General features: G+C 45.9%; 1 protein-coding gene and 1 long non-coding RNA gene across 4 annotated transcripts in view; one reads left to right on the top strand and one right to left on the bottom strand.

The window, feature by feature from the left end:
• Window positions 1-13,404, bottom strand: part of ptprz1b (protein tyrosine phosphatase receptor type Z1b) — a 204,205-nt gene that overhangs the window by 19,844 nt on the left and 170,957 nt on the right. The window lies entirely within an intron of this gene.
• Window positions 2,509-3,347, top strand: LOC118560880. Its single transcript, XR_004929665.1, has 2 exons — window positions 2,509-2,752; window positions 2,977-3,347. It is a non-coding gene; the product is annotated as an uncharacterized LOC118560880 (long non-coding RNA).

Below are 13,404 nucleotides of genomic sequence, written 5' to 3'. Positions count from 1 at the left end.
AAGAATGTTGTGGCAGACGCTCTCAGCAGAGATCCATTTGCCAAAACAGTTGGTCATAGGCTCATCACTGAGTGTTATGATGATCTTCTTGTTGAGTCTGATGGGGTTGGTGAACAGGGGATTCAAGACGTCTTCCGTCTTAAAGTCCAATGTCACTGTGTAGGAGGAGCAGCACAATTCAATGCTGCTAAGTCTCACTCACTTCATTCCCCAGGTCATACAGCTATAAAAGCCATCATTGATGTACATGACCGGTGGAATGTGTCTACAGAGGCTAGGGCAGTTCAGTTAGTCCAGACTGTCCAACAGGTTGCCACAACAGGACTGGAGCCATTACCTGCTTTTTCCCTGGAAGAGCTCCAACGCAACCAAGAACAAGACCTCAGTATTTCTAAAATACTGCCGTTTCTGAGCCGGAAAAGAAGGCCATTCAGAAGGGAAAGAGAGGGTTTTGACCCTGGAGCTCTTGTTCTTTTAAAACAATGGGAGAGACTCAAGGTTCTTGATGGGGTTCTTTACAGAATAATCAAAGACCCTTTAAGCAAACAATGGAGACATCAGTTTGTTCTACCCAAATGTCTGGAAGAGAAAGCTTTGTGCGGGGTGCATGACTTAGCTGGCCATCAAGGTCAGGCAAGGACAATCTATCTGGCGAGACAGCACTTCTTCTGGCCAAAGATGGAACATCACATCAGAAACTATGTAAAGTGTTGTCAGAGATGTATACTGGCTAAGACACCAGAGCCTTCAGCCAGAGCCCCACTTGAAAGCATCAGGACATCTGCTCCAATGGAACTGGTGTGTTTGGACTTCTGGAGCGCAGAAAACAACCGACAGCAATCTGTGGATGTTCTTGTGGTCACAGACCACTTTACAAAGTTGGCTCATGCCTTCCCATGTGCAAACCAAACAGCAAAACAAGTTGCAAGGAAGCTATGGGACCATGTCTTCTGTGTGTATGGGTTCCCAGAGAGGATTCACACTGATCAGGGGGCTAACTTTGAGAGTGAGCTTATCACAGAGTTATTAAAGCTGTCTGGCGTATCCAAGTCGCATACCACTGCATATCATCCCATGGGAAATGGTGGGACCGAAAGGTTTAACAGGACTCTGGGGAGTATGCTCCGTTCACTACGTCTCAAAGAAAAAGCCAAATGGCCCCAGCAAATACAGGCATTGACACTCGCATACAATGCGACAGTACATGAGACGACCGGTTATGCTCCTTTTCATCTCATGTTTGGCCGTGTCCCGAGACTACCAGTTGATGTCATGTTTCAACAGGTCCTGCAGGATCCAGTAGTGGTTGATTACAGCAGTTATGCCAGGACACTAATGTCCTATTTGAAAGAGGCGGCATGTATTGCTCAAAAACATACCATGAAGGAACAGGATAAGCAGGCCAGGGAATACAACAAAAAGATCAAGGGATTTCAGCTGAACAAAGGAGTTAGAGTCCTCCTTGCTAATAAAGGGGAGAGAGGGAAGAAGAAGCTGGCCGACAAGTGGGAGTCAAAAGTCTACAGAGTCATAGACAAGGACTCCAAGACACACATCTACAAGTTGGAGGGTGAAAAAGGGGAAACAAAAGTAGTGCACCGAAACCTCATCTTGGATGTCAGTTTCTTGCCGGTTCAGTCAGCAGATGATGACAGGAACGAGACAATGTGCAATTTTGATGAGACTGGGGAACTGTCTTCTATAGTAGGAGTCTTGGGTACAGCGGAGGATGAGGATTCAGGAGACACAACCAATGCAGAGATACCCAGTGAAACGAGGGATATCAGCATTTTTGTTCCAGAGCAAGGGCGGCCGTGCCAAGAACAGACAGCAGGTGGCAGTGGAGAGTCACTGGGCATGGGTCATGAATCCTTGAACATGCATGAATCTGAGATTGAGACTCTTGACCTCACAGAGTGTGATGGTCTAGCTGTGACCCAAGCAGAAAGCAACCCAAGAGATGAACCTACAGAAGCAGTAGTCACAGCTGATGGGGGTCAGGGTTCGAGTAGTGACGTCTTTGGCAGAGCAGGTGGCTCAGGTGGAGTTAGGACACGAGTTGGTAGGGTTGTCAAAAAAGTTGACCGCCTGATTGAGTCTATGACTCAGAAGCCATTTAGTATCGGGCAGTTTACCGGCTCAGTTCGCAGAAGATCACAGTCTCTACTTACACTGTTTTAGTAAGGATGATGGTTTATTTTCTTTTCTGGTTCCATTTGTGAGATGTCCATTATTATGGTTGCGTTGAAGCACGGGACATAAGTAGATGGGTGGTTTGGTGTATTCGGCATCATACTGATCCGTGAGAGTTTGAGGCTTGATCACCCTTAAATTTCTCTAGACCTGTGTTAACAGGTAGTTCTATAGCTGATAATAAAGATAGTATTCTTTGGAACATTCCCATTCTACTTTTGTCTAAGTATGGGTTTCCCAGTATGGGACTGAGTTATTTTGTTGAGCAATCAGGATTTTGGTGTCATTCGGGGGGGGGGGGGGGGGGGGGGTGAATGTAGCGTGGAAGGAAGAAAATTCATTCCACCAAATATCCTTGATATTATATTTTCATTAATTTTTTTTGATTTTCCGTTTTATGTTAGAATTATTATTAGAATAATTATTATGTTAGAATTATTATTTTAAAGAAAAATACTCTGTAAAATAATTTTCGGAAAGTTTAGTTTTATTTTTGCGGGTATAACTGGTGACGTCACTTCCTCCTTCACCAGACCGTTCATGGCTGTTACGGAGGAAGGTGAGTTTTCGCGGAGCTCTTGTTAGTTTGTTGGTTAGAAGTTCGAGTGTAATGAAAAATGTTACACAGCCTTTAAAGCTAACATGTTTGTGAGTTGTTTAACGGTGAATGGAATGTTTTTTTATGGAGTGAAAGAGTTTTACTGTCGCAGCATTTCTGTGAATGAGCCGACCGTTTTTCCCGCGCAATGCTACATTTTTTTTTGCTCCCTTTGTCATGGGCAGGTGGGCTGATGTCGGCTGGGTATGATATTTGCTGCTGAACAGTTTTCATATCACTCTGTACAGGTATGTTGTTGTTTTATTTATTTATTGAACTTTTTTGTTCAATGTCGGAGTTTTATACTTTTTTTTATTTTTCACAATGTACAAGTTTTTTTTTATACATTACTTATTGTGGAGGTTTGCTGGTGGCGTGTTTCTGTTATCTTCATTTGTTTCATCTTGATTTAAAATATGTAATAATTCAGACCAGACCGTTCATGGCTGTTACGGAGGAAGGTGGGCTGATGTCGGCTGGGTATGATATTTGCTGCTGAACAGTTTTCATATCACTCTGTACAGAATAAATACGCCATCAGTAGGCTGACCTGGAATGCCTGAGCGGTGGTCACTACACAACGCAGAATCAAACAAGTAGCACGCCTGAGGCCGGCTACACTAGCTCTGTGTGTGCGTGCTGTATCCAGGTTCATCCTCGAAAAATATCATGACAGTTTCTGAATAAATACATTACTGCATGAGATAAGTTCTATTCCGTTTTCTGCCTCTTTCCTTGTAAGATTGAAATGTCCCATGCTCCTGAATGCACCATAGCTTTCTGACGCTCGCGAAGGCATCACACTGGTCTATGAACGCTGTGCTGTGTAGATGCACGTTTGATCTTCCGCTTAAGACAAAGCTTTGCAGTTTCAAAACTCACGTCAGCTCTCACGGTTTATTGTTGTGTGTGAATGACAAGAGACCACAACAAATAAATCAGCCGTACCTCGGATAAAAACTTTGGATTTAATGTTGTTCATTATGGAGGACCAAGTCTTCCATATTTAAAAATAAATACAGAAATAAATAAATGCTCAATAAATAAATAAGCATACAATTAATTGCCACCAAATTAATAAATGTAGGTAGAAATAAAATTATACAGTGAGACATAAATGTATATATCTCTTTTAATTAGCTTCTTTATTTATTCGCCTTTGTAATAATTACCATATTTATTTATTGTCCGTTATAATCTTCAACTTTATTTATTAATTACTTATTTTTTAAGTATTTATGTGCATGTTATAATATTTTTGTCTGTTTTATTCTTCCTTTGTATTTTTTTACCCTATATATTTCTGTGATGCTATTTATTTCTGCCTGTCGTTTTTACATTTCTGTATGCATTTCTGCCTCATTATGCAAATGAGGAGGGCTGTGTCTTAAGGGCTCAACTTCTTCCCATTGGTTGGTTAGCATTTTACTGCGTCGGTCAAATCTACATGGCTTTTCCCGGCACTAAAGCATTGTTTAGTAATGTCAAACTCAGCAGGCAGACGTTCAGTGTCCGACCTCTTAAGGGAAGCTACTAATAGACTGGAAGAATTAGAACGCTGTACATTTGGGATCTGAAATGTTTTTCTGTGGTTTCAGATTCGGCTTTTCCAGATCAATAACTCATCGGCGGATGATTTATTCTACAAAACAGACACCTCTCTGCAACCACAGCAAGGCAGACAGTGCACTACAATCGTAGTTTCCCCAAAACGAGTCTCCCACTGCGCTGGGTGAATTACATTGGACCCTATGCACAGCTCGCTTGATAAGAAAATATTGTAGTTGATTATAAAAGGCACAATATGAATTATCAGATTCACATCCAGGCAATAAAAAACACTACAGATTATCATTATTCTATCCATTCTATTCATCTAATTTGTGAATAAGGCGGAGTTTCATCAAGCCGGTCCAACATTTTCCCCTCAGCTGCAACACTTGGGGTTCATGCTGCGTCTTAACGGATGATCCAGCACCGCAGTGAAGTTGGTTTGAAGTTGGATATTGGACATTCAAGCTCCGCGGAGTCAGCGGGATCTAGCTCACGGTTCAGTTGATTGAGGGACTCCGATTTCGGCCAGCGTCTCTCAGCTGCTCCCTCTTCCCACACGCGGTGGTGCAGTTAGGGACTGTCAAAAAACTTTTGAACCATGCACTCTTGATAAACAAAAATCAATAAATTCCTTATCATGTGACCATTTAAGATGAAACTAATATAAATTGATGCCAATAGATAAAATATGTAAGGCACACTTGTTTTTATTCAATTTTAAGCTATTTTCTTATTCATTTATTGAGTATTTATTTATTTCTGTATTTATTTTTAAATATGGAAGACTTGGTCCTCCATAGTTCAGAACACCCGTAATTTTGTAAACAAATCTGCCAAATAACATTTTTTTTCCCACAAGAGGTTTAATAAAACATTTTGATATCATTAATTTAAGAACAAGTAACTGCGTTGGTCACATTTTAATCCGTTTTCTTCATCGATATTCAGTTGTACAGAGGGAGGCGCTCTGTACACCTGAGGTGTTATGCACTTTTCAGCATAACACCGATCTGTGTTTTGATCGGAAAAGGAGCATCTCGGTTGGAACAAGGAACCCAATCACTCGTTAATGTTGCTCTCAGTGGAGACAGATGCAAAGGTGATTTTTGGGATGTATAATCGGGGAAATGTAGGCGGTGGCAAGAGCTGCTATAGACGGCGTTGACCGGCTACTTTTGACTGCCCTGTGCTTGGGGAACAAGTTGGTAATTACATTTTGCAGACTTAAACAAAAACATTTTGAACTAGAGGACAAGCCTGATAGATTGCTCTCCAGACAAATAAAAGGCACACTCGCAGATAGAGCTGTTCATAAAATTTATTCCCCCTCTGGGCTAATGTTAACTGACCCTAAACTCATAAATGAAGCCTTTTTCAATTATTACAGCAATTTATACACATTCAAGACAATTGCCATCAGTTCTGATGTTAAAGACTTCCTAAATAATTTAAAAGTACCTGTTCTGTATGAATCCGCCATGGTAGACTTGCGATACGCTCATTATCTTCTGGTAAGGCTTGTGGCTCGGATGGGTTTGGAATAGATTTTATAAAAGTCATTTGGATCTGGTTGCCCCTCTTCTTCTGCATATGGTGAACTCTTCAGTTAGGGAGGGAGTATTTACTCAGAGTTTGTATGATGCTAATATCTGTCTTATTCTGAAGAAAGGCAGGGATTGCTCTAATGTCGACTCATACCGTCCTTTAAGCTTACTACACTGCGACCAAAAAAATTATTGCAAAAGTATTAGCTACCCGTTTAAACAAATATATAGCACGCCTGATCCATCCTGACCAGACTGGCTTCATCCCTGACAGGTATTCTTTTTCAAATACTCGTCAACTCCTACATGTTATGTATCGGAACAACCTTCCTGCCTCAGAAGTTATTTCATTGGACGCTCAGCAGGCATTTGATCAAATTGAGTGGGACGATTTGTTTTTGGTTCTCCAAAAATTTAGATGTGGTGATAAATTTATGACATTACTAAAAATGCTCTACGCTCACCCCAAATCCTCAGTTTTGACTAATCATGACAGGTCTGCCTCTTTTTCATTACATTGCGGAACCAGACAGGGGTGCTGTCTCTCACCGTTACTATTTGCACTGGCCATGGAACACCTTGCTATTTCCATCAGGACCCATCCGTTGATCACTGGCATTTCGGACTATGCTACAGTTAGTCCCATTGGTCTTTATGCGGACGATGTTATCTTGACTCTTTCAGATGTCACAATCTCTCTTTCTCCGCTTCTTACTCTTATAAAAAAAATTGGCACTTTTTCTGGTTTTACTACTAATTGGGACAAAATTCTTTTTATGCCCCTTTCTGGACACTGCTTTTCTTAGTAACCTCCCATTCAAAGTTTCAACTAGTTATTTTGAATATCTGGGTGTAAATATCACAAGGGACCCTAAACTCCTTTTTAAACATAACTTTATGGAATTAATCAACAATCTTAAATCTATGGTGGACAGGTGGAAGCTCCTCCCTCTTTCCTTGATAGGTTGTGTTAATGTTGTAAAGATGGTGGTCCTCCCGAATCTTTTTCAAAATATGCCCATTTATCTCACTGCTTCTTTTTTTAAGATGATATATTCCATTATAATTCCTTTTATCTGGGCTGGTAAACACCCCCGAATCTCAAAGTCTCACCTTCAGAAACCTACTGCCGAGGGTGGACTAGGGCTTCCTGTTTTTCGTCATTATTACTGGGCTTGTAATATCGGAACCTGGGATTTTTGGAGTCATGTCTGTCTGAGGGGTGAAGGGGTCGATGCACTGTTGCCCAATTGGCCGCTGAATGAAAACATTGCGTCCTTGACACTAACTACTTCATCTCTTTCTGCTGTACTATTTTCCAATTTTTCTTTCCCTTTTCAGTTGCTGAAGGATAATTTTATACTAAAACTATAAATAAAGAAAATACAAATAAAGAAAAAAAAAATTCAACGAGTTATAGTTGATTAAAATTGATTCTGCGCATGGTCAACACATTACACTGAGCTTAACAGTCGACCGCCCCAAGATGGCGCCTCCAAATCCCGTCAGTGCCAATAGGCGAAAGCGGTCGATTCGGGGTCTACTCTTATATTATATCTATGTGTGACACTATCTAGCAATATTTTTGCCTTCTGTTTGAGTGCTCAGGAACCAATCAAGCGCGCAGTAAGACAACTCTCAACGCTCAAAACCGGTCTGGCACACTCTCAACTCTGAAAAACTATTCTCAACCCACTGTCCTCGCGCTCAGTTCCATCTCAGCTCGCGCGCACCTGCTCATTCCACGCTTAACAACAGCTGTGCGCTCGCTCAGCTGTTTCTGCCCTCGCGACTTCAAAAACTGTCCACAAACAAACACGGCATTCAGATGGATTAAATCAAAATGCTGCAGCCTTTGGCAGAAATGACTAAAACATTACGGTGGTATTGAAGAAAAAAAAAGAAAATCAAATAAAAAGTTTAATATTTAGTCTAAAATATTTAAACTAAAATATTAGAGTTACTAAGAGTTACTAAGTGAGGTGTGAAAAATATTTTTGTCTCTTTTCTTTCGGCTGCATGCTGAACCTCTCTCCCTCTCTCTCGTTCCTGCGCAGCCTGATCGGTTTCACCTGGCAGGCTGCAATTAACCCGCAACTGCTTCCACCTGTTTCCACCGCTTTATAAGACTCACCTCTTTCTGTTCCCGTCGCCGGTCCATAGCGTTCACTCCCGCTCAGTTCTCTGCCAGTATTCTTGTCAGCTCCGTTTTGTTACCGTCAGCCTGAAGACTCCGTTCAACCTGGTTTTGTTACAGTCAGCCCATAGACTTTCCATCAGTTTGTTTTCCCCAGAACACGGCTCAGACGTTCAGCTCTCCTGTACACGGCTCTGATGTTCAGCTCTCCACTGCACGGCTCAGACGTTCTGCTCTCCACTGCACGGCTCTGATGTTCTGCCCTCCAGTGCACGGCTCTGATGTTTAGCTCTCCACTGCACGGCTCAGACGTTCTGCCCTCCAGTGCTCTGCTCAGATGTGTTGCTCTCCAGTGCTCGGCTCTGATGCTCTGCTCTCCAGCGCTCGACTCTGATGCTCTGCTCTCCAGCGCTCGGCTCTGATGCTCTGCTCTCCAGCGCTCGGCTCTGATGCTCTGCTCTCCAGCGCTCGGCTCTGATGCTCTGCTCTCCAGCGCTCGGCTCTGATGCTCTGCTCTCCAGCGCTCGGCTCTGATGCTCTGCTCTCCAGCGCTCGACTCAGATGTTCTGCTCTCCAGTGTTCGGCTCCAGAGTTCCTCCCGGTCAGTCTCTCCACACGCCTCCTGCCGGCCAGCTTCTACACCCTTCACCTCCGTCCGTTGAAAGACTCTGGTCTCATCATCCATCTTCCACACTATTCAATAAAACTCACTCATAAGAACTGACTCTGTGTGTGCGTGCTGTGTCCGGGTTCATCCCAGAAAAAGATATCATAACATTATGGACCGGCCAAGGGATGAACCCGAGCACGCACAGAGCCTGGTGTAGAAGCTGGTAGGATCTGCCTCGCCTCCGGTTCGTCTCGCCTGGGTCGCAAGGTTGCGATGCCACGCTTCTGGTTCGTCTGCCGGGGTCGCATCCGCGACGCCCCGCCTCTGACTCTGTTTTCCTGGTCCGCCTCCCACGCTGCTCAGCATCAAAGGACGGCGCTCCTCGCCGTCGCTGCCCAGCGCTAACTTTTGCTGCTGCCCAGCATATTCAGACTTTGCTGCCCAGCGCCTTCTGGTTTTTGTTTGGAGTTATTTTTTGGTGTTGTGTTCTAGTTCTGCTTTTGTTTCTAGTCTTTTTGTATATTTTTTATTGTTTTAGAAGAATTATTTCCGCCTTCTGTTCTTTTGTTTTGGCTCAACCTTAGTTTTTGGTTTACTTAGGATTTTTTGAGATTTATGTTGCTTTTGAGTATTGTGTTTTATTTAGTTGTTTTTGTCCGGGTTTTTGTGTCCCAGGTTTATTGTAGTCATTCGGGTTTTTCTTTAGTAGTCTAGTTTTTGGTTTTCTTAGTCAGCTAGTTCGGGTTTTATTCTCCGTCTTCTTGTTTTAGCCATAGCCCTGATTTAGTGTTCTAGGTTCGCCTTTAGTCTTCTGAGTTTTGTTTTTGAGTTCCAGTTTTTTTTTACCTTAGACTTCCTGTTTGCTTTCTGTACAGATTCTAGCTCTAGTTATCTAGTTTTTCATTAGTTTAGTCGTACTTGCCCTCATCTCCCTGTTCTGTTTCGTTTCATAGTGTTGCTTTAGCGTTTGGTTCCTTTCCCAGTTGCCAGTCTTGTTTTGATTTGCCAGTAGATCCGGTTTTAGCCCTGTAATTTCGTCAGCCCTGTAATTCCTGTCCTAGCCCTGTAGTTTTAGTCTTGTTCTTTTTTTTTTTATTTATTTAGTTTTGTTTGTCTTTATTTTTCCCCCTTTAGTATTTAGGTATCTGGGTTCCTGCGCTGTATGGGTTCCTGCGTTGGATGGAGTCCAGCGCTCTTAAAGGTCCCTGCGCACTCTAAGGTCCCTGCGCTTTCTACGTCCCTACACCCTTCTCCTGTTTTCGTTGTATGTTTTGCCCTGTTTAGGTTAGTTTAGTTCCCTTCCGTAGTTGTTTTGTTCTGTCTTGCCCTAGTGTCTCAGTGTTGTTCCCCTGTTTAGGCGCATGCAGGTCGCCGCCAGAGCCCTCTGGCGCTCCTATGTCGCCGGCTGAGCCCTCTGGTGCGCCAGACTGTCGCTGCCCTGCGCATGCAGGTCGCCACCAGAGCCCTCCGGCGCTCCTATGTCGCCGGCTGAGCCCTCTGGTGCGCCAGCCTGTCGCTACCCAGTGCACGCAGGTCGCCGCCAGAGCCCTCCGGTGCTTAAGTCGCTGTCTGTGCCCTCTGGCGCGCCTGGCCTGTTGCTGCCTAGCTTACCCTCTTGTTCTTGTTATTCCCTTGTTTAGGCGCTGCCAGAGCCCTCCGGCGCTCCTATGTCGCCGGCTGAGCCCTCTGGTGCGCCAACCTGTCGCTGCCCAGCGCACGCAGGTCGCCGCCAGAGCCCTCCAGTGCTTAAGTCGCTGTCTGTGCCCTCTGGCGCGCTTGGCCTGTTGCTGCCTAGCTCACCCTCTAGTTCCCTGGTGTTTAGGTCTTGTTTTCCTGGCGTTTAGATTTAGTGTTCCCCGGCGTGTTAGGACGCCCTCTGATTCTTGGTTCCTCGGCGTGTTAGGACGCCCTCTTTTCTCGATTCCCCGGCGTGTTGGTGCGCCCTCCGTTCTTGTTCCCTGGTGTTTTAGATATTCCTGTTTTCCTTGTGCCCCGGCGTTCCCTTTTCGCCCCGGCAATCTCCTTCCTTGCGCCCCGGCGTTTTTCCCCACGCCCCGGCGTTCTTTCCCCCGGGCCCCGGTGTTTCCCTCGCGCCCCGGCGGGTGACCCTCTGGCGTTGTCGTACGCCTGTTCCTTCCCTTTGCATTAAGTACGCCCGTTCCTTCCCTTTGGCGTTAAGTACGCCCGTTCCTTCCCTTTGGCGTTAAGTACGCCCGTTCTTTCCCTTTGGCGTTAAGTACGTCCGTTCTTTCCCTTTGGCGTTAAGTACGTCCGTTCTTTCCCTCTTGGCGTTTTCGTACGCCTATATTTTCCCCTTGGCGCTGTCATGCGTCCGTTTTGCCTCGGCGTTTCCCTCACGCCCCGGCAAACTTCTCCCTAGTGCCCCGGCGTTTCCCTCACGCCCCGGCGAGTTTCTCCCTTGCGCCCTGGCGGTTCCCTCACGCCCTGGCGAACTTCTCCCTTACGCCCCGCCGGTTCCCTCACGCCCTGGCGATCTCGTCCCTTGGGCCCCAGCGCTCCTCTCACGCTCCGTCGTTGTCTCTCCTTGGCGTTTCCACACGCCCGTTCCTTGGCGTTTCCACACGCCCGTTCCTTGGCGTTGTCACACGCCCGTTCCTTGGCGTTTCCATACGCCCGTTCCTTGCCCTTGGCGTTTTCGCACGCCCGTTCCTTTCCCCCGGTGTCTCTGTACGTTAGTTGTGCTCCAGCGTTTTCTTGCGCTGTTGAGCTCTGACGTGTCAGTCCGCCTGTCCTTTCCCCCTTGGCGTTTCATACGCCCGTTCTTTCCCTAGGCGTTTCTGTACGCCCGTTACCTTCCTTAGCGCTGCCGTTGGTCCGTTCCTTCCCTTTGGCGCTGTCGTGCGCCCGTTCCTTCCCTTTGGCGCTGTGTCGCGCCTGTTCCTTCCCTTTGGCGCTGTGTCGCACCCGTTCCTTCCCTTTGGCGCTGTGTCGCGCCCGTTCCTTCCCTTTGGCGCTGTGTCGCGCCCGTTCCTTCCCTTTGGCACTGTCAAGCGCTCGCTCTTTCCCCGGCGCTGTCAAGCGCTCGCTCTTTCCCCCGGCGCTGTCAAGCGTTCGTGCCTTTCCCTGATGTGCCGCGCCCTGGTTGTGCTCTGGCACATCAGTGTTCTCTGGCCCCTTTGGTTCCCCGTGTTCGGTTTCGACTCTTGCCCGCCTTCCTGGGCCCCCTCCACCCGCCCTGCGTGGAGATTCTGGGCCGTCTGGTGTCCGGCCTTGGGGGGGGGGGGGGGGTACTGTCAGGATGCAGCTTATAGGCTGCATGCTGAACCTCTCTCCCTCTCTCTCGTTCCTGCGCAGCCTGATCGGTTTCACCTGGCAGGCTGCAATTAACCCGCAACTGCTTCCACCTGTTTCCACCGCTTTATAAGACTCACCTCTTTCTGTTCCCGTCGCCGGTCCATAGCGTTCACTCCCGCTCAGTTCTCTGCCAGTATTCTTGTCAGCTCCGTTTTGTTACCGTCAGCCTGAAGAGTCCGTTCAACCTGGTTTTGTTACAGTCAGCCCATAGACTTTCCGTCAGTTTGTTTTCCCCAGAACACGGCTCAGACGTTCAGCTCTCCTGTACATGGCTCTGATGTTCAGCTCTCCACTGCACGGCTCAGACGTTCTGCTCTCCAGAACACAGCTCCGATGTTCAGCTCTCCACTGCACGGCTCAGACGTTCTGCTCTCCACTGCACGGCTCTGATGTTCTGCCCTCCAGTGCACGGCTCTGATGTTCAGCTCTCCATTGCACGGCTCTGATGTTCTGCCCTCCAGTGCACGGCTCTGATGTTCGGCTCTCCACTGCACGGTTCTGACGTTCTGCTCTCCAGTGCTCTGCTCAGATGTGTTGCTCTCCAGTGCTCGGCTCTGATGCTCTGCTCTCCAGCGCTCGGCTCTGATGCTCTGCTCTCCAGCGCTCGGCTCTGATGCTCTGCTCTCCAGCGCTCGGCTCTGATGCTCTGCTCTCTAGCGCTCGGCTCTGATGCTCTGCTCTCCAGCGCTCGACTCAGATGTTCTGCTCTCCAGTGTTCGGCTCCAGAGTTCCTCCCGGTCAGTCTCTCCACACTCCTCCTGCCGGCCAGCTTCTACACCCTTCACCTCCATCCATTGAAAGACTCTGGTCTCATCATCCATCTTCCACACTATTCAATAAAACTCACTCATAAGAACTGACTCTGTGTGTGCGTGCTGTGTCCGGGTTCATCCCAGAAAAAGATATCATAACACTTTCCAGCTTCTGGGAGGTGATGCAAAAGTTTATTCTGATCATAATCATCATCATTGTTACCATTATTTAAAGATCACTTTAACAAAAGATAAAACAAAGTGCCAAACATCAGATAAGAGATAATAATAATATAATGCTTGGTTGTTAAGATAGCAATAGGTTTAAATTGTGTATAAGTAGCCTAAAAAGTAAATCAGAATATGGAATGTGTTGACGTCTGTTAAATTCAGGTTATCTTTTTTATTATTATTATTATTTCAGTTGACGTCTCCTGTTGACGTGAGTTCAGTTTGACATTGGTGTCTGTATAGTTCAGTTTGTCTGCTGTTGAAAACAATCATTTATGAATTTGCGTTAATGACAGTTCAACTTTAAAAATATGCCCTCTGTCCGTGATGTTTCAGTAAAAGTAGCCTGTAAGATGGAAATATTTGGATGGATATTTTATGAATAGGCCTTTTTTATGAATGTACTTTGTTAAAATAAATACAAAAAGAACATGTATTGGGCTATCAGCTGTTTTTGAAACACAGCATTC

Source organism: Fundulus heteroclitus, unplaced genomic scaffold (assembly GCF_011125445.2).
Source record: "Fundulus heteroclitus isolate FHET01 unplaced genomic scaffold, MU-UCD_Fhet_4.1 scaffold_50, whole genome shotgun sequence".
Taxonomy (NCBI): Eukaryota; Metazoa; Chordata; class Actinopteri; order Cyprinodontiformes; family Fundulidae; genus Fundulus; species Fundulus heteroclitus.
This window is presented reverse-complemented; position numbering and strand designations above follow the sequence as displayed.